Source organism: Mus caroli, chromosome 10, assembly GCF_900094665.2.
Source record: "Mus caroli chromosome 10, CAROLI_EIJ_v1.1, whole genome shotgun sequence".
Taxonomy (NCBI): Eukaryota; Metazoa; Chordata; class Mammalia; order Rodentia; family Muridae; genus Mus; species Mus caroli.
Window position 1 is genome coordinate 87,508,534 of NC_034579.1, and position 20,575 is coordinate 87,529,108.

The following is a 20,575-nucleotide window of genomic DNA, read 5'->3' on the forward strand; positions in this document are numbered from 1 at the left end:
CAGAGGAGAAGCAGGAAGATCAGAGAGAGAGAAGGAAGCTGCCCTGAGGGGGAGAGAAGCCATGAGCACGTGGCCAGGAGAAACAGTAACTCTCTGGGGTGCATTGCTGGGGAGGTAGTCAGGCCTGCAGTTAGAATAGATTAGGGGTGACCCCGCCCCCAGTAATTATCAAAACCAAATAAAATAACCATAGTCTGGATCTTATTTGTAGGAGCTTCACCTGCTTCCAACCAGGTTCCTGTCATGTGACTACACTCTCTACATAGGAACGTGACCTATGTTCTCATAGATGAGAACAGAGTTCTCCCATGCTAATGAGGTATCTGAATGGACCCTGAGGATTTAGCCAATAAGCTTCCCTTCCTGGACATTCCTCCCTGCAAAAGTTATTTAATCTCGGGTCCACCTTGAGGAGGCGGTATGCACCCATTTTCCACTATGAACGATCAATAAACAGTTTGGAACCAAGGACTGTCTCTCTCATCAGGAACCACTGTGGCAAGCATGGAAAAGACCTTTGCCTATAGAGCCCCGCTATGTAAGTCTACGGTCATTTTCCCTTTTATGCCCCAAGATTTCTGTGTCTTGTTTTATGAATCATTGCTTACCGTTGAGGTATTGTCCCATGGGAGTGTAAAACACTTACCATTTCCAGCTTTGGCAGTTTTGAGTTAATCAATCTTCTTTAACTGATCTTTGTCTGGGGTATGGGTTTGGGTTTGAAAGGAAATAAAACTTGAGACCTGTGATGCATGTAATGTATGTCAAATAGCCCAAAGAGTTGTTTGTGAGCTTTGAAACCTGGGGCTGAGAACATAGCAGAACAGGCCAGGACATGCCCGGGCAGGCCTGTCGTTAAGACATTCCTGAGGCTGTTTAGCCATAAAGATAAAGAGAATGATATGCTGGACTGGCCCGGCCCCTCCCTATCTCCCACCCTTCTGACCTAAGTTAAATGTTAACAGGCTGCTAATGTTTAAATGGACCAATCATGTGAAACCACGCCAATTCCTCCCTGCTGAAGTTTAAATGAACCAATCATGTGAAACCTCGACAATTCCTCCCCCAACCCCACCCCTTTTCTATAAAAACCCCTAGCTTCCAAGCCTCGGGGTCGAATCCACTGTCTCCTGCGTGAGATGCATTTCGACCCAGAGCTCTGCCATTAAACGGTCGACACCTCTGTCTCCTGCGGGAGATACGTGTCAGCCCGGAGCTCCGTCATTAAACTACCTCATGTTTTTACATCAAGATGGTCGTCTATTCGTGATTCTTGGGTGCATGCAGAATCGGGAATTGAGTGGGGGGTTTCCCCACGAGGTTCATTCAGGTTCAATTGTTTCCCCTAGAGAATATAACATTTTTTCTGGCTTCATTTATTGAATAAAGAACAAATGCTTCAGCTATTTTTTTTTCTTTTCCTTAATACAAGTATAGGAATCCTCTGGACCTTGATTCAATTATTTCTAGCCTATAGAGAATGAGAAAATAGGGGATGGTGCGGGAAGCGGGTGCAGCCGCATGGGCCAAGATGTTTACTGCCTTGCCCGAACATGTGCGGTGAGGTTGCATTCATGGCTGCCTGCCAGACTGGACTGTTCCTTGTGATCCGGACCTGTCAGCCTATCGGTGACTGACCTGAGCTCGTGTCTGGAGTGTGTGTGAATTCTGATTGGATGAGGCGGGTGGAGCTAGATGAGGTCAGTTGGCGCAAGGATAGTAGGAAGTTTTTTTGTTGTTTAGCCCTTGCCCTAAGTAGAAGCTAGTTGTAGTAAGAGGAAACTGTTGTAAGGGGAGTTGTTGTAAGAAAAGCTGCAAGGAGAACAAGTAAAGAAGCTGTTGCGTGAACCCGACTTGGTGTCCGTGTTGTTCGTGTCGCCTTCTTGAAGGACCTGTAGCAGGCTGGAGAGATGGCTCAGTGGTTAAGAGCACTGACTGTTCACCCAGATAGTCCTGAGTTCAATTCTCAGCAACCACATGGTGGCTGACAACCATTTGTAATGGGATCTGATGCCCTCTTCTAGTGTGTCTGAAGCTACAGTGTACTTTTTTTTTTTTTTTTTTTTTTAGTTTTTCGAGACAGGGTTTCTCTGTTTAAGCCCTGCTGGCTGTCCTGGAACTACTTTGTAGACCAGGCTGGCCTCGAACTCAGAAATCTGCCTGCCTCTGCCTCCCAAGTGCTGAGATTAAAGGTGTGCGTCACTACCGCCTGACTCTACAGTGTACTCTTATGCATAAAATAAATAAACAATTCCTTTTAAAAATGAGAACATATGCTGAGCGAGGTGGCGCACACCTTTAATCCCAGCACTTGGTAGGCAGAGATAGGCAGATCTCAGAGTTCAAGGCCAGCCTGGTCTACAAAAGTGAATTTCAGGACAGTCAGGGCTGCATAGTGAGACCTTGTCTCAGAACACAAACCAACCAATCATACAATAGCTTGTAACTTGCCAAAGGGAACTAACTTCCTTTGTGTTGCTTGTTATTTGCAGATGACCCCAAAGACATTAACAAACAGACACATTCTTGAGAAGGAATAGTGGCATTTACAACCAAGTTTACTCAAGAAGTGCAAAGGGAGAAATGGTTGCTTTGTTTTCTTGGAAATGATTTGGGTTTGGTTTTTGTTTTGTTTTTCTTTTTTTCTGGAGCTGAGGACTAAACCCAGGGCCTTGCATTTGCTAAGGAAGTGCTCTACTACTGAGCTAAATTCCCAACCCCTGCTTTGTTTTCTCAAGTAGAATAAGAAAAGTTCTATGACATAACTTGTTTACAGCTCTTTGTGTCTATATGGGAAAAATTGAGAAATTTTTTTCTGATATTCCCACATTTATAATTTGGAAGTCTATTTAAATTGAATTCCTAAAGGGTATTTTTTTCTCTTTAAAGAGTTAAAGCTAGTGATCCCCAAACATAAATTATACCTCCTTTCTCCACTTCCCCAGTAGTACGTGTGGGTCCTGCCCACCAGCCGCCAGGGTACCCAAGAGCCCTGGTTCAAGGTAATCCCACCAGAATGCCTGCCTCTCCCTTGTGTTCCCCATAGCTGGCAATCGCCTCTTTGAAAAACACGAGGACATGATGAATGTGCATTTTTGCATTAAAATGTGACCTGCTTCCAGGCTGGTATCTGTGCTCCAAGTTCAACTAACCCTTTGGCAAAATTCACACCCACATATTTTGGACATTCTTCTAGCCTAAAACAGCACCCAGGCCATCTGTTCTGTGCCCTGGATTAATGAAGGGAAAAAAAAATGTGCACGCAAGTCAGAAGTCAGTCTAGCCGCTACAACTCTGGTGCTGGGGCAAACCACCGAACAGATGAGCCGAGTACCAGACAACGTAGGTCATGTGTGCTGTGTTTTAGAAGAGAAATCAAAGGCGAGGGGGTTTGGGGGGGGGGAATTGCACAGAAGCAAACCTTGAAAGCAGTTTCTTTCTCTTGTGTTTCTTTTCCATTTGATAACTTGTTATGGCTTCCAATATTGCACTCCATAACCCAAGAAATATTGTATTTTTTCCATGAGTGAAAAAAAAACCAAGAAAATATCATTTTAAATCTCAAAGATAAGGAAGGCAGGGAGGAATCGTATATAATTTTCTTTATTGATCTCTTTTTTTTCCCTGAACTACCTTTAGAACAAAAACATAAAGAGATGGTGGGAATTGCAGCTCAGTGGCTAGTCCACTGAATGGGTGTAAGTTTGATTGTTGAACACAGGAATAAATAAGTAAATAAATATATACAACCAGATCTACAGTGCGGGACTTAATGGGGTCAGCCATGTTTGTTTTTGTTTACTCTGATGCTTCATATTGAACCCAGAGCCTCATGCAGGAAACGACACTGGTCCACACCTAGAATCCCAGCGCTCGCTTGGGAGGCAGAGGCAAGAGAGAAAGTGAAGTCGGGAGGTCATTTTGGTCTGATGGTGGGTTCCAGACCAGGCTAGGGCTGCAGACTGAGGCTCTGTTTAAATAAAACAAGAGAAAGGAATAAATGGGAGGAAACTGAGACTTGTGGTTCTTTTTTTTTAATATTTATTTATTATTATATGTAAATGTACTGTAGCTGTCCTCAGACACACCAGAAGAAGGCATTAGATTCCATTACAGATGGTTGTGAGCCACCATGTGGCTGCTGGAACTTGAACTCAGGACCTTCAGAAGAACAGTCAGTGCTCTTAACCAACTGCTGAGCCATCTCTCTAGCCCAAGACTTATGGTTCTATGTAAATCTTCACTTTTCATTTGGAGAGAGAGATTTGAAACAGAATGACTGAAGATGCCTCACATATGCCGTGACGCTGGCCTCTAATCCCAGATGCGGGGGTGAGGGTGAGGGAGTGATGCATGCCTTCAATCCCAGAGCTCTGGAGGCGGAAGGGGCAGGTGGATCTCTAATTTAGAGGCCGGCCTGGTCTACAAAGTGAGTTTCAGGACACCCAGGGCTACACAGAGAAACCCTGTCTTGAAAAAAGCGGGGAAAAAGGGAGCAAGGAGGGTCGGGGAGGGTGGGGGAGAAACAGGTAGGAGAAAGCAAGGGAAGGGAAGGGAAGGGAAGGGAAATGTCTTATCTAGCTCTATTCAAGGACATGGGTAGATAGAGAATTCCTGCTTCATCAATAAATATAAACATGTCTCTATGCCTCTGCTATATTCCAAGGCCATCTGTCAGCCAACACCTTCAAACATGCTATGGTAGGACCTTTGACCAAAACAGTGAGATCTCTGGCTGTCCCTCAAACTGTGGTCATCTCTCTAAGTGGCCTGTGATGGCTGTGACTAGTTCCTTCTCGATATTGTACGCTTGGAGCAGCCACTGTGATTGCCTCTGTTTCTCCATTCAAACAAAACTGAATATCCCTTTGGTCTGCGCATCCCCTGCCCTTACACAGGTAAGAATAAAACCTAGGAGTTGACCAAAAGTTACTGGGGAATGTAGCTCAGTCAAAGAGTATTTATTTAACATGTGTGAATCCCTACATTCTAACTTGGCATTAGGAAACAAAAAATTGATGATGATGATGATGATGGTGGTGGTGGTGGTGGTGATAAGGTTGGGCATGTTGGCACACAACTGTAATACCAGCACTTCGGAAATAAAGGAAGGGAGATCAAGACCAACCTCCACCACACCCTGAGTGAGCGCGAGGCCACCCTAAGCTTCACGTGACCCCCATATCAAAAGAAAAGGGGTGGGGGGCAAAGGTGACAGTAAAACTATAGAATTCTGGGTTCTCACACCCTTATACCAAGAGTGAACTACTGAAATCCTGACAGAACATTATAGGAAGGAATTTTCAACTATGAGTCACAACATCATTATTACAAAGGCGGAGTGATGCCGGGCATGGTGGTGCACGCCTTTAATCTCAGCACTCGGGAGGCAGAGGCAGGAGGATTTCTGAGTTCGAGGCCAGCCTGGTCTACAAAGTGAGTTCCAGGACAGCCAGGGCTACACAGAGAAACCGTGTCTCAAAACAAAACAAAAACAAAAACAAAAACAAACAAAGGCGGAGTGACAGTAAGGCTCTAAAAGAGCAAACATCAATCCTTTAAAGATGGCTTTGTGCACAGGACTCAACAGAACTCTGGTGCAACTACAGTCTATTGTGACTCTAAACTCAGAGGGGGAAAAAAAAAAGAAACAGGAACCCACATCAAACCCCTTTCAACGTTTGTCTATTCACTCGGAGTCAGAATCTAACAAGGAACGTTTTGAGCAGTTTTCAAGGCAAACTGAAATTAACAACTCTAAACGCTTGCCCTTTCTCAGTGAGCTGGCAGATTTGCCGCTGAATGGATCCTGGTCGCCCCCTTGTGGCCAAATGCTCTAACAATAAGAAATTCCACAGAAAAGTTCCAAGGGAAAAACCCAGTTCATGAAATCCCAGCATTCAAATAGGATCAAGAGTTTAAGTTCTTTGTCAGATACATAAAACTCCAGGCCAGCTTGGGTTCCATGAGACACTATCTCAGAACACAAAATGAAAAAGCCAGTGTTTCAGTATAAGATAGACCGTGTGTGTGTGTGTGTGTGTGTGTGTGTGTGTGTGACTTGGATCATCAGGTTTGGAGGCAAATGTCTTTACCTACTGAGTCATCTCCTCCACCTGTTTTCTCCGCCTTTTTGATGAGTAGTTAGAAATCACCTTGACATTCAAGACAACAGGCTCAGTTCATCTTCAAGTACGTTTACCTACAACTGCAATAATTAACGTCTTTCGTACTAGACGATCACGCAGCCCTCCACTTTGGAGTCATTCGGTTATGGCAATCTAAACTAATCCAGCTTTTATACTCCTAAGAGGCTAATTCCCAGATGGATTTCTTCCACCAGCAGCTGGCCTTGAAGTATTTTGTGAAGTGTCATCTTTCATTAAGCCATTCGTGCCCGCTAACCCCTGAACTGCTCCTGAATGCCAGCCTCCCAGCCAGTTCTATTATGAACGCCATATGAGCTGTTATTCACGAGCAACAGTAAGCCCTTATCGGCTAAACAAGACCCCGGGTTCTTGACTGTCAAAGCCGCAGCTGTGGACTCAATTCTCGAGGGGCATTTTTGGTACAGCTGGAAAGACAAGAACTAATAGTTCTCACTCAAGACCACAGATGACTGTCTCACGCCCCCTGGCTTTTGTTTTCTGTACTTCATTTTTAGTAGTGCTGAACCTATGGTCTCATATATACTTAGGACCGATATCTTTGATTCTTTTGCTGTTTCTTCTTCTTCTTCTTCTTCTTCTTCTTCTTCTTCTTCTTCTTCTTCTTCTTCTTCTTCTTCTTCTTCTTCTTCTTCTTGTATATTTTGTTTGGAGGTTTTTGTTTTGAGGGTGTTTGTTTGTTTGTTTGTTTGTTGTTGTTTTAGAGGGAAGGTCTTGTGCATACATAGTCCAGACTGGTCTCAAACTCACAACTCCCGCCCCACTTTGGTCTTCCTGGTCCTGGAACTGCAGGTATATACCACCATGCCCCACTGTAAAAGGCAAGGTCTCCCAATATCGCCCAGGCTAATATCTCCAACTTTCTGAGATAAAATGGTCCTCTTATCTTGTGTGTGGCCAAGATTGTAGCTATCACTGTGCTTGCTTGTTTCCAGATAACTTTCAATCCATGCCTAGAGCATGCCTACAACCCCAGCTTGTAAGAGGAGAGAAGATCTGAAGTACTAGTTTAGAGGAGGCCCAGGTGGACTAGCAAGATGGCTCAGCAGGGAAAGGCACTTGCTCTCAGATCTGATCACCTGAGTTTGATCACCAGCACCCACATACTAAAAGGAGAACTGACTCCTGCACATAACTGCCAGATTCACACCATGGCACAAGCGCATGCAGACACAGAAACACACATATACAGAGAGAGAGAGAGAGAGAGAGAGAGAGAGAGAGAGAGAATAATGCAAGAATGGAACAGAAGGAAGGAGAGACAAGGAATATTCAACTCTGGATATGTGTTTTGAGGCTTGAGGTACTGGCAACGCTATGAAATGTTCTCCACAATGCTCCAAAGCTCAGAAAAGCAATCCACTCTGTGGTGGTTTGAATACCCTTGACCCATGGGAAGCGGCACTATTAGGAGTGTGGCCTTGTTGGAGGAAATGTGTCACTGTGTAGGCAGGCTTTGAGGTCTCCTAGTGTGTCTTGGCCCGAGGGACAGTCAAACAGGGTCTGAGGAACCACCTGTGGAGAGAAGGGGGGCGAGAAACACAAAGGATGGGCGGCAAGTCTGATTGATCAAGCTGTCAAATTTTATTTCTTCTAGGCAGGTTTTATGCCCACAGAAGCAGAATATGAGGAAGGGGATGACGCAGAATCGCTTTGTTTCTGGGGGGAATGCACCTTTCCCAAAAGCAGGATATTGGCTAGGTAAAAAGTTCAGCAGGAGGAACAGAACAGAGTGGGTTGCTAGGTACCTGTCCACAAGATCTATAGCTATGTGTTCTTAACTGGGGGTAGTACTTTCTTACAGAGGCCTCAACTTTTTCCCACAGAAATCTCAACTAAGCTAGTACTTTTCCACTAAGGCCAAGACTTTGTAAATAAGCACTTATGGCTGACAAGGCAGTTAGCATTCAAACAGGGTCGCTCCCAACATCTCCCCCTTCCTTTTAGTATAGAAGGACCATGGCGATTTTATTCTTTGCTAAGATGGGGATAGAGGCCTGACCTCCAGTGACTAAAGGGGACCTTGTAATGGCTCCGGTCCTCCTGGTGTTGTCCAGTGAGGCATGGAGGCCATACCCATCCTGATGTCTTTTTCCTGGAGAGGGAATAGCTTTTGGACATCAACCCCTATACAGTCAGGCTTGTCCCTCAGGGAACCCAGAAAGATATTTTTAGTTTTTGCTTTATATTCCCTTGTAGTGCTTTGCCTCACAGCCCAAGCAAGAACTTAATCTGCCAGTCAGAGGGGGTTCTGGGTGGCCCCTCTCTACTTGTTCCTGGGGCAGGAGTCCCCTTTCTTAGGTTGGGTGGAGATGGCCTTTGGGGACACCCTGGAGGGAATAACAACCTCGTCTCCAGTCTCTTGGTCCTCCATAGCTAACTTATGATAATGCACCTGGCTAGGTTTTGCTGCCAAATCATCAATCTGACATGTCAGAAAGTTGGTGGGTCTATTAAGGGCCCAGGGACCAAAAGAAATAAGCAAAAACACTGGGCGGTGGTAACGCAAGCCTTTAACCCCAGCACTTGGGAGGCAGAGGCAGGCGGATTTCTGGGTTCGAGGCCAGCCTGGTCTACAAAGTGAGTTCCAGGACAGCCAGGGCTATACAGAGAAACCCTGTCTCGAAAAAACAAAACAAAACAAAACAACAACAACAGAAATAAGCAAAAACAATCCAACTAATGGTCCCCAAATGGAAGGAAGCAGGGTTGACAACCACAGAGAGGTTGAAACCAATTTTTATATCAGCTCTCTGCTTGCTCTCTCTCTCGCTCTCTCTCTCGCTCTCTCTCTCTCTCTCTCTCTCTCTCTCTCTCTCTCTCTCTCTCTCTCTCTTCTTTAGGCCTTCTCTGACTTTTTTATTCTTTGACCACCCCTGTCTTATTTATATAAAAGCAACACTCTTCCCTAAGAGCTGCACACAGTCCTCCCTGATGTAAAAAGAATAAATCAAATTGGTGGAGGTCTTAGAAGTGGCCCAAACAACATCATTTCTCTCTGATAGGACCATTCAAAGGGATCTTTCCATCACACTAATGTGTGAGAATCTTGTGACTTAGGATGCTACAGGCACAGAGTCTGATGGGCTCGTTCGACGATGCCCTGGCCCTGAGGATTACAGGGGACACCAGTGACATGTTTAATATCAAACTGGGAACAAAACTCTTGGAACTTGGTTCCTGTCTAACTGGGGCCATTGTCCATTTTAATAATCTGTAGTTTTCCCATGGCGGCCATGCACTGTAAAGTATGTGTGATCACATCACATGATGCCTCTCCAGAAAGGGGAGATGTATGTATAAATCCACTATAGGTATCAACTATAACATGCACATATTTTAACCTTCCAAAGGAGGGGAAATGGGTAACATCCATCTGCCATTGTTCATTAGGGATGAGTGCCCTGGGGGTGGGGTGACTCCCAGGTGAGGAACCGGCAGCAGAGTGGCGCGTCCACCACAGGACTTAACAATTTCTCTTGCTTGATCTCTAGAAATCTTGAACATTTGGCATTTAAGTGACACAAAGCATGAGCCCGTTTAGCCAAGTCTATGGAATCAAATAAGGTGGGGAATGCTGCTCAAGTGGCCCCATCAGCTAGAGCATTTCCATGTGACAGAGAACCACCCAAGCTAGAATGGGCTCTCAAATGTCCCGCAAAAAATGGCACCGTCTTTTTAATAATTAGGGATTGAATCTCACAAATAATTCAGAAGCAGTGGAAGCAGGCTTAGTATATGGGACTATCTCTAAAGCAGGAATAGAATGAGCCACATAAGCACTGTCGGTACACAAATTAAACGGGGTCATTGGTAACATTTTAAAAACCTGAAGAACTGCAAACAATTCCACCAACTGGGCAGAGGAATATGGGGACTGCACTGAAGTAACCTAATCTTGTATAACATAGGCACCTTTGCCTGTTGAGGAGCCATCTGTAAACACCAAGGTGCCTTCAAGGAGTGGAGTTTTGGAGGTAACTTTGGGGAAAACCAAGGGAGGCATCTTTACAAATCCTGTAAGGGGATCATTAAGCAGCCGCCACAGACAGAGCTGAAGGGAGGGAGGGACCTTTGGATTGGCTCAGCCAGTTAGCAGTGGAGGAGGATGCTTACAGGGCAGGGGTTTTAAATTTTATCAAACTCAAGAATCTCAGGACAGCTGCTAAAAAATCAGGAAAACTAAAAGCAAGACATAGGGGCCCAAATAACTTTGCAAACAATTTCCCCTGGTAACTTTTATAACCCTATGCAGGGGATACACAGCTAGCCCTGGAATTTATTGTCACCAGAAAAGGCAGCAGAAAAGAAATCGACAGTATTTAAATGAATGTCAGTCAGGTCAGACACGGAGTGGTTAGGAGCAACTGACACAGCCTGCAGAGATGTGACCTTTACGTAGGTTCTGGGGCTTGAACTCAGGCTTACTTGCTGACCTATCTGACTGGCCTGGGTCTCCAGTTTCTTGGAATCACTTTAGTGGTATTGAACTTTGCTTCATCCGACATCTCTCCCTCCTCTGTCCCTGCCTTAGCTTTGAAGCTGACGGTATTTCCAAATGAACCCCATACCCCAGGTGACTAAACGTTCGTCTCTTTATCTATTTGTTCTCTTTTCTCTTTTTTCCTCACTCCATTGACCACCACCCCCCATCCCTATAGTTAACTCCATCTGTAACTCTGTGATTTTCCACCTTGTTCCCAAAAATAACCAATCTGTTCCCCAACTTGCTCATAACGTAATTACCCATTTATTTTATTCTAAGTCATGCCACGTGCCTAGTTACTTGGTCTTCAATTTCCTGCAAACATCTTCTTCTGAGTGTGTGCTAGATCTTGTGTGCCTGAGCATCTCCCAGAATCCTCTTTCTCTCTACCAGATGTCTCACCCTCTAATCCTGCCTTGGCTCGTTGGCCAGAGGCTTTTTTATTAACAGGCAAATGCTTTTATACATGCACTGGAGATTATCTCTACATTTCCTTACATTGGTTTGTCTGGGGACTAGACCTGGAGCTTTGAGTGCCATTATCTAATTCCAGTGGACTATCTTCCCAACAGTGGTGACAGCTTCTTCTCCCAGAACCTTCTAGACACTACCAGGAAGGTCCAGTAGAGGTCACTGTACTCTCGTGTGCAATAGAATTTTGTAGCTCCAGTACCTCTGGAAAGACTCTCAAGGTGACAGCAAATTGGAGGGCGGGTCCATCTTCTGGATACCACAACACAGGGCTCTTGGAACTTCCAATATAGTCAGCAGCGCTTGAGAAAATTATGGGCAACTGACAGGAAATCAGTTTATTTCCTTTTGGGAAACCACACTCATTACTAATGCCATGAAGGTGTTAGGTATTTGTGTACAGAACACAGGAAGCAATGGCTACACCCTCTCACTTCAGGTTCAGTTGGACTTGGCAGGCGTGAGAAAAGAATTCAAACCAGTCAGTGGTGGCGCACGCCTTTAACCCCAGCACTTGGGAGGCAGAGGCAGGCAGATTTCTGAGATCCAGGCCACCCTGGTCTACAGAGTGAGTTCCAGGACAGCCAGGGCTATACAGAGAAACTCTGTCTCGAAAAACCAAAACCAAACAAACAAACAAAATCTCGTGTATCCTGGACCAGAAAGCACTGGATTCCAGGATGACAGAACTGATGGTGTCCCTAATTTACAGATCCTAATGGATATTGGAGGATCTATGAGCTTCTAAAAGTATTTTTGGTTTGTGCTAAGACAGAAAGACCAAGGGTGTTTAAGAGATGAGGAGAGATTCCGAACTATTGGAGGAATTTTTTGTTTGTTTGTTTGTTTTAACTTTTTCCTGACATCAAAGACAAACTCCTGAAGAAATCTGATGCAGAAGTGCCTCCAAACCCTTCACTGAGGGGTGCATCTCAGTCAGCTGGAGGCCAAGCCAAGAACTGGTGGCTAAGAATAAGCCCCTGTTTTCAGAGAGAACTGAATGGCAAGACTGAAAGCTACCAAAGCCCCAGCGTTCACTACCAAGCTAAACGGAACCAAATAAATGATAATTGTCAGTAGTCAAGGTAGAACGCAGGCCAAAAACAGAAGGAAGGCAAAGGAGGTTGGCCCGAAACCCCGCGCGCACTGTCGGACCAATGCGGGACTAACAAGAGGAAAGGGGGTGGAAACCCCTGTGATGCAGATGTTTCCAGTTGGGTGAGCAGACCCTGAAGAGGGGAGTATCCCTTCCCCTCCCCCACAGCTCTGTGTGAGCTCACAATACTCACCCTCCTGGTGACCGCAGCTTCATAGGGCCTCTAACAGACGAAAATGGAAAGCTTTGGATGAAGGGAGCCTGCCCTGGTGAGAAGTCTGAGGACTCAGAAAGGCTGGTATGAGGACAGGTAAGCCGGGAAGAAAAGAGAGTCTGTTTCTGTGCCGGTCAGGATGGAAGAGTTAGGTCTCAATATGCACTTCGGTCTTTTTTTTTTTTTTTTTAAGTTTGAAATTTAAGATATTTTTAAAAAGAAAACAAGGGCCTTTGTGTCTGGCATACAGTAATTCCTGGTCTTTCCTGAATCCATCAAAAATAACTCATTTAAAAATACATAGCGAGCCGGGCAGTGGAGGTGCACGCCTTTAATCCCAGCACTTGGGAGGCAGAGGCAAGCGAATTTTTGAGGTCTAGGCCACCCTGGTCTACAGAGTGAGTTCCAGGACAGTCAGAGCTACACAGAGAAAGCCTGTCTCGAAAACAAAAACAAAACAACAACAAAAATGAAAACAAACAAACAAACAAAAACCATACCGAGAGTCCCATCCACATGAACAAGGTGCTTGGTGTTTGTGTACAAGACGGGCAATGGCTACATCCTCTCACCTTAGGTTCAGTTGCAATCGGCCGGCATGAGGGAAGAATTCCATTTTACACTGAGTTTGAAAAAGCAAACTGGAGGGGCTGGAGAGAGGGTTCAGCAACTGAGTTTACTGCATTTCATTGCACCCACATTGGGCAGCTTACACTTCCTGCTCCAAAAGATCTAACCCACTCTCTCCACTCCCCCAAATATCCTGCACACAAGAGGCAGACACGCATGAATGAACACTGTTTTAAACCACCCAAAAAGCAACCTGGAATTCTTACAGAGAAAGTATTTTAAGGGAGCTGGCAGCATCATCCAGCCTATCGAGAAGTTTACCATCCACATGATCACGGAAGTAACTGACGGGTTTTTAAGTCAAAGGATGAGTGATGCTCACTTGTAATCACAGGATTTAGGAGACCAAGGCAGGATTTCCTTTGGGGCTAGCCTGGGCAAGTTCCGAGATCATCCTGGGTGTGCAGCAAGACTCTGTCTCTGAAAGAGCAGAAGGCACCACGGACTTCGAGGCCTTCAGAAAGGAAAGAGAACTCAGCTGGTATTTTCAAGCTGATAGGATCCAGTACATGGCATGTAAATAAGAAAGAAAGAAAGAGAGAGAGAGAAAGAGAAAGAAAAAAGAAAGGAAGGAAGGAAGGGGGAGAGGAAGAGAAAGAAAGAAAGAAAGAAAGAAAGAAAGAAAGAAAGAAAGAAAGAAAGAAAGAAAGAAAGAAAGAAAGAGAAAGAAAAAGGAAGGAAGAGGGGCTGGAGAGATAACTCAGTGGTTAAGAGCACTGACTGCTCTTCCAAAGGTCCTGAGTTCAAATCCCAGCAACCACATGGTGGCTCACAACCACCTGTAATGAGATCTGCCACCCTCTTCTGGTGCATCTGAAGTCAGCTACAAAAAACAAACAACAACAACAAAAAAAAAAAAAACCCTAACAAACACAGCATTCTTTATCTTCCTTGGTCTCTAAGAACTTACTTTCTATATAGAAAAGGACACAGGCTTGGTGATTCCTAGGTTCATATTTTGTTTTGGTATTATTTGGCCACGTAATTCTCCTACCATCCATGGCTCCATGCCTAGTTGTGAGTTTTTTGACAAGTATAGTAAGTAGCATGTGCTTCTCTCAAGGAGGAAGGTTCGCAGACAGGGAGGGTTATGGGTTTCAGGCTAGCCAGGGAAAATCCAGTGGGGGGGTGGGGGGGGGAGAGAAGCAGGGAGGAAAAAAAGCTGACTGTGACTGGTTTTCTGTTAGGAGTATATTACTTTTTGTAAGAAACCTTGGGAGCCAACTGACTTGGAAAGGGTGCAAGGGAAATAAGGAAGCAGGGAGATGCAGCTCAACTGAGCTTGCCTAATACAAATGAAGGCTAAGCTTCAAACTCCAGCACCTCGAGGGGTTGGCATGACAGCCATATCACCAGGCCCAGTGTATGTGGTGCTAGGGACTGAAGTCAGGGCTTCATCTGTTGCAGTAAATCTTCAACCCAAATGAAAACATGATTCAGTTAATATGAAGGCATGCTGTGCGCCTACATTGGGCAGATCTACTGCTACACTACCAACTTCCTTCCACATCTATGAGACCCCTTAGAACTTGTGAATTCTCCAGGCCATGTGCTTCTGCTCCACTTTTCTTCTTCTTCTTCTTCTTCTTCTTCTTCTTCTTCTTCTTCTTCTTCTTCTTCTTCTTCTTCTTCTTCTTCTTCTTCTTCTTCTTCNTCTTCTTCTTCTTCTTCTTCTTCTTCTTCTTCTTCTTCTTCTTCTTCTTCTTCTTCTTCTTCTTCTTCTTCTTCTTCTTCTTCTTCTTCTTCTTCCTCTTCCTCCTCTTCTTCTTCCTCTTCCTCCTCCTCCTCCTCCTCCTCCTCCTCATCTCCCTTTTCCATTTTCCCCTTCTCTCTCCACCTTCAGCTCCACCCTCCCTTTATCTGCCCAATCATCAGCTCTCCTTTATTTTACAAATTATGGTGGGAAGCAGGTTTATAGGAAATCACCTGCGTGCTGACTCATTCCTTGTTCACAGCTCCTCACAGGAGAACAGAATTAACGTCAAATATAATTAGCCCCAGGCTATCCACAACGTTCATCCATGCTAGGCCAGTGCTCTCCAACCAAGCTGCATCCTCAGCGCATGCTCTCTTTTTATTTATTTATGTATTTGTTTATTTATTTATTTATCTATCTATCTATCTATTTATTTATTTATTTTTATTCATTTATTTTGGTTTTTCGAGGCTGGGTTTCTCTGTAGCTCTGGCTGTCCTGAAACTCACTTTGTAGACCAGGCTGGCCTCGAACTCAGAAATCCGCCTGCCTCTGCCTCTCAAGTGCTGGGATTAAAGGCGTGTGCCACCACCACCCAGCACTCTCTTTTATTTTAAATTAGCTGAAAACTCACATCAAACCTATAGGCAGAAGGCGGAAAGGAAGGGAAGGAGGGAAGGAGAGAAGGGAGGGAAGGAAAGAGGGAGTAAGAGAGGTGGGGGGGGGTGACTTTTGAAACGTCAGAGTCCACCCCAGTGACACACCTTCTCCAACAAGGCCACACCTCCTCATCCTTCCTAAATGGTTCAGGTAAAAACTGTCCAAATCTATGAGCTTAAGGGGGCATTCTCATTCAAACCACCACACAAGTTCTACTTAGTAATTCCAGCACATTATTATTATTATTTTTTTTGATACAGGCAGTCTGGTTTCTATACACATTTGTATGATTAGACAGACTCGGGTGGGTGGTTGTCTATTTCATATTGCTGGGGATTGAGCCAGAATCTTACAAATATGCTAGGCAAACACTATAGGGACAGGGCACACTCTCAGCCTATAAAAGGAAGGGTTTTTGTTTGTTTGTTTGTTTTGTAACTATTGTTACAAAAAAAAACAAAAATAATTTCTATGTTATTTGTAAGGTGTACTGTAAAAAATAATGCTAAGTCATCTGGTTTCTAGTTCCATATATATATATATATATATATATATATATAATATTAATATAAAATAGGAAATACATATGAAAACTCCTTAGATGTATAAACTATTCTGTAGTTAAAGGCATTATTTTTATTAGATATTTTCTTTATATACATTTCAAATGCTATCCCGAAAGTTCCTTATACCCTCCTTCCGCCCTGCTCCCCTACCCACCCACTCCCGCTTCTTGGCCCTGGCATTCCCCTGTACTGGGGCATATAAAGTTTGCAATACCAAGGGGCCTCTCTTCCCAGTGATGGCCGACTAAGCCATCTTCTGATACATATGCAGCTAGAGATACGAGCTCTAGGGATACTGGTTAGTTCATATTGTTGTTCCTCCTATAGGGTTGCAGACCCCTTCAACTCCTTGGGTGCTTTCTCTAAGTTAAAGGCATTATTACAAACACAATTTTTTATATCCTTGTACTTAATACTGAAACAGTGTCTTTTCTATGTCCTTGGGATAGTGCATAGTTCTTCTCTCTTCATCAGATTTACCAATGAAATGACTGAAGACTTTTTGATAGTTAGGTAAAAGATTTAGGGATAAAACTCTGCTAAAGGAACAAGACCAAATGCTCGTGAAAAGCAGTATGAGAACATTAAAACAAAAAAAAAAAAAACAAAACAAGGGCTAATTATTGATGATTCTAAGACAGCTCCTATGTCTTCATTATCTTCAGGTTGCCCGTTAAGAGACAAAGTAATGATCTATATACCTTGGGGCTAGTGTTACGCTAATCTAAGTCGACAACCAGTACGCCCATGTATTATTGTATTTGTTGCCCTGATTTCACATGAAATCTAAAACTCCCAATCCCACTTGTTAACTCTGATGTGCCAACAAAAGCCTGAAGGAAACCTTTTGTAGAAATACTTCGTTGTTGTTACGTACTTCCCTCATAAAATGAAATGTGTATGTAACTAAATCTTACTATTATCTACATACACGACAGTGGCTTCAACATGATCCACTCAGCTCAATTTTAAACCGATGCCGTCACCTGCTAAGTTCTGGTAACTATACTTTTTTGATTTCTTCTATGTGGTCTATAGCACTGCGTAAATGAACCCGGGGTTGTGTTCCCATTCCTGTGGGAGCCAAATGACTTGAGGGTTGTGGGGGTGGGGTTAACCGAGTTAAAGGCAACCAGAGAAACTGAATGTGGATAGCCAATCCGCCAACTGTGAATGTCATCCCAAATGAACAAAATTACAGATCTGTCAGATTACAGATAAACTAAGTAACTACATAATTTAAACAGAGAAAGACAAGGGGGTTGGGGGGCAAGAGAGAGAGGCAGAGCTTGTGATGTGGGTAGGGAAATGTGTCCTTCTCCCTTGCTAAGATAAACCTCCCAAAAGCAAGAGTCTGCTCTGCTATGCAAATATGAACAAGATGATCAAATTCTGTCATAGTGCAGCAACTGTGATGCCTGGTCCTAAGTGGGGGGAAAAAAAAAAAAAGAACTGGTAATAGCTTAAGCAACTAAATAAATTTTGTACTGGGGACAGGACAAAGTTCAGTAGTAGTACCAGCCAACAGCAGTGGAGCACACCTTTAATCCCAGCATTTGGGAAGCAAAGGCAAGCAGAATTCTGGTCAAAGGCCCATCTGATGTATAGATGGAGTTCCAGGACAGCCAGAACTCCCCAGTGTGTGTGAGGGTGGGGTTCAGTAGCCCTGCATGTAGCATAGTATCACTGCCTACTACGATTAAAATACTATGTAGCTGTCTTCATATATGGTAACATTATCACTCAATTCTCTGGAATTCAACTGGTGTCAATATAAATTGAAAGACAAATGCTAAGTGTTTTGAGAAGGATAGGGGATCAACTAGCAAACAGTCTGTGGCTTTGGAGCTTGTCAAGAAAGGAACTCAGGGTTTGTGACCTTGTTTCAAGAAAATACTTTCAAAGACATAAGGTGAGAAGCCTAGCATCAATCAGGTAGCCAAAAAACAAAACAAAACAAAACACCAGCACCACCACCAACAAAACTGTTAAGGAAACAGAGAGACAGAGTTAGAAGACAGAGGTTTTCCATAGGTCACCACTATCCTAGACACAGAATCTCTACCATACAGGCATGGTTTTAAAACTCAGAGAACATTGTAGATAGCTTCTTCAAAGAGTGTGTGTGTGTGTGTGTGTGTGTGTGTGTGTGTGTGTGTGTGTTGGGGAATGTTAGGAGAAGTTCGTTTCCATACAGGGTTCCTCTGTGTAGCCCTGGCTGTCCTGGAACTTTCTCTGTACACCAGGCTGGCCTGGAACTCAGAGATTCATTTGCTTCTGCCTCCCAAGCATTGGGACTTAGGGGCATGTGATGCCACCCCTGTCCAGGATGTCTTCTTGCTACGGTTTTAGGTCGCAAGAAAGAAAGAAAACAATGTTGCACTAGTAGTGTTTTGGCTACATATAAAATGACTTATATATATTGTAGCTTTCAAGAACTTTCACAGAAGCCAGTATGGTGGTATACACTTAATGCCAGCATTAGGAAGGTTGTGTCAAGAGGCTCAGGAGTTGGAAGCCAGCCTGAGCGGCCAGGCAGGTCCTGTCTCAAAAACAAAACAAAACAAAACAAAACAACAAAACAAAAAATTGCAGAGAATCCCCAGAGCAACACTGTGAATCTGCTGGCTCAATATTATCAACCTCTTTTTGGGTTGAAGTAACCGAGAGGTGTAAAGGTATGTAAACATATTGAAGAGACTGTACAGGAGCCATTCTGCAAACCCAGTCTTCTGAAATGGCCTCTCAGCCTTTCCCCTCCCTTCAACAGTTCCTTCAAAGGTCACTTCTAATCTTCCCAGCTTGAACTAGTGCTTCTGAAAGAGGAGACAGATGCAGAAAGATGCTTTGATGAGTCAGGGTATTCACACAAGTAAATGTAAACGCACAGAGACCTGCCCCTCAGACTGTAGCACATCCACACACTTAGCTAGATGAATGGCTGCCGAATCATTCCAATTCTGAGAAATATAGGTTAGCAACGTGCCAAGTTATCCTCGTACTCTTAGAAAGGGAGGGAAACTGGTCACATCAATCTAAGCATAGGCTTGAGAACATTTTAAGTGAATTAGTGTTCACACAAGACAAGCTAAATGGGACATGCCTAGAACCCCAGAACCCAGGAAGCCAAGTTAGGAAAACGGTCACAACCTGAAGCTATCCGAGCTATATAGTGAGTGCCAGGCCAGCCAGGGCTACCATAGTAAGACCCTGCCTCAGACAACTACAAAAAGAGACAGCTACTTTTCATAGCAGTAATAATTTATGAAATATTGATGAGGAAAGTCCAGAGGTGGTAGCACACACCTTTAATGGCAGCACTGGGATGCAGAGGCAGGAGGATCTCTGAGTTCAGCCAGGGTTACACAGAGAAACCCTGTCTCAAAGGAATAAAATAAATAAAAGAAGAGAAAAGAGGAGGAAAGGGGAGGGAGAAGAAGAGGTGGAAGAGGAGGAGGAGGAGGAAGAGGAGGAGGAGGAGGAAGAGGGGGAAGAGGAGGAGGAGGAGGAGAAGACACTTCCTTTAGCAGAGAACTCTCGCCAGCCTTCTTTGTTACACAGCTAGACTAAGATAATTGCTAAGGAGTAGTACAGTGTGACTCATAGGATGTTGGTATACAAACTGTTGTCACTATCTTTCAATCTAAGTAGGTCATCTGTGTCTGTACACCCTCCCCCTCCAAAAAGAGGTTTGCAGATAAAACAGTAAAATCAGATATGGTGGTACACACTTGTAATCATAGCTTTCAGGAGGCTGGTGCTGCAGAATACCACTTGAAGGACAGCCTGAGCTTCACACAGAGACCCTGACTCAAAATATATATATATTCATTGTTTTGTTGAAGTGCACACTGTGCATCGGCTCCATCCACTGATCTGGATATTCACATCTGGAGGTCCTGCTTATTGTGTGAACACTAGTTTCAGAACCAAAGATAAAATGAGCTTAATACTAAACAGTGAATATCTAACAAACATACCTTCTTTCCCTGTGGACATAGTTATTTTGTTTTGTGTTTAGATTGTTTTGTTGTGAGACAAAGCCACACACACACACCAGGCTAGTCCTGAAGTCAATATGTAGTAGGTGAGAGTGGAAAGGGCTGACTGGATTTCTGATTTTCGGCCTTCACTTCTTAAGTGCTAGGATCAAGGGCATGCGCTGCTGTATCCAGTTTTAAACAGGATTGAACATAGTACCTCCACAGGACCTGGCGCTTAGCAGGTAAGTGCACTATAATCTGAGCCACATGCCAGTCCCAAACACGGCTTTGCAACTGTAGAATTAGTGATTGACTACTGATTGCTCCTGAGAGGGCCTTGACCAGAACGGAAGGAAACATAAGATGACAGAGAAAGCCAGAGTGACCACCACAGCCTTTATACATGGAAAAGCCATTAGACCTCTTTTTCATGCCTGCATGTGAACTGAACACGTTATTCAATTTATGACTTCCTTTAGATGATGGAGCAGCCTTCTATTATTACTTCTATTATTATTGATTGATGACTTTACAGCTTTTTTTTAAAAAAAATAACCATTAGCAATACTGCCAAGATAGCAATTTCAAATGTTTGTGCAAAATTGG

The 20,575-nt window shown here is 44.0% G+C and overlaps 1 protein-coding gene across 3 annotated transcripts in view; it reads left to right on the forward strand.

Annotated features, from left to right (window-relative positions):
* Positions 1–12,455: 12,455 nt before the first annotated feature.
* Usp44 (ubiquitin specific peptidase 44) overlaps positions 12,456–20,575 on the forward strand; it is a 36,451-nt gene continuing 28,331 nt past the window's right edge. Inside the window, exons 1-3 of one of the 3 annotated variants that reach the window (XM_021173579.2) lie at positions 12,456–12,530; positions 16,925–16,985; positions 20,128–20,211. The gene's annotated coding sequence lies outside the window, so the exon portion shown is untranslated. The remainder of the gene's footprint in view (positions 12,531–16,924; positions 16,986–20,127; positions 20,212–20,575) is intronic. The other 2 variants (XM_021173580.2, XM_029482518.1) reach the window with 2 other exon arrangements.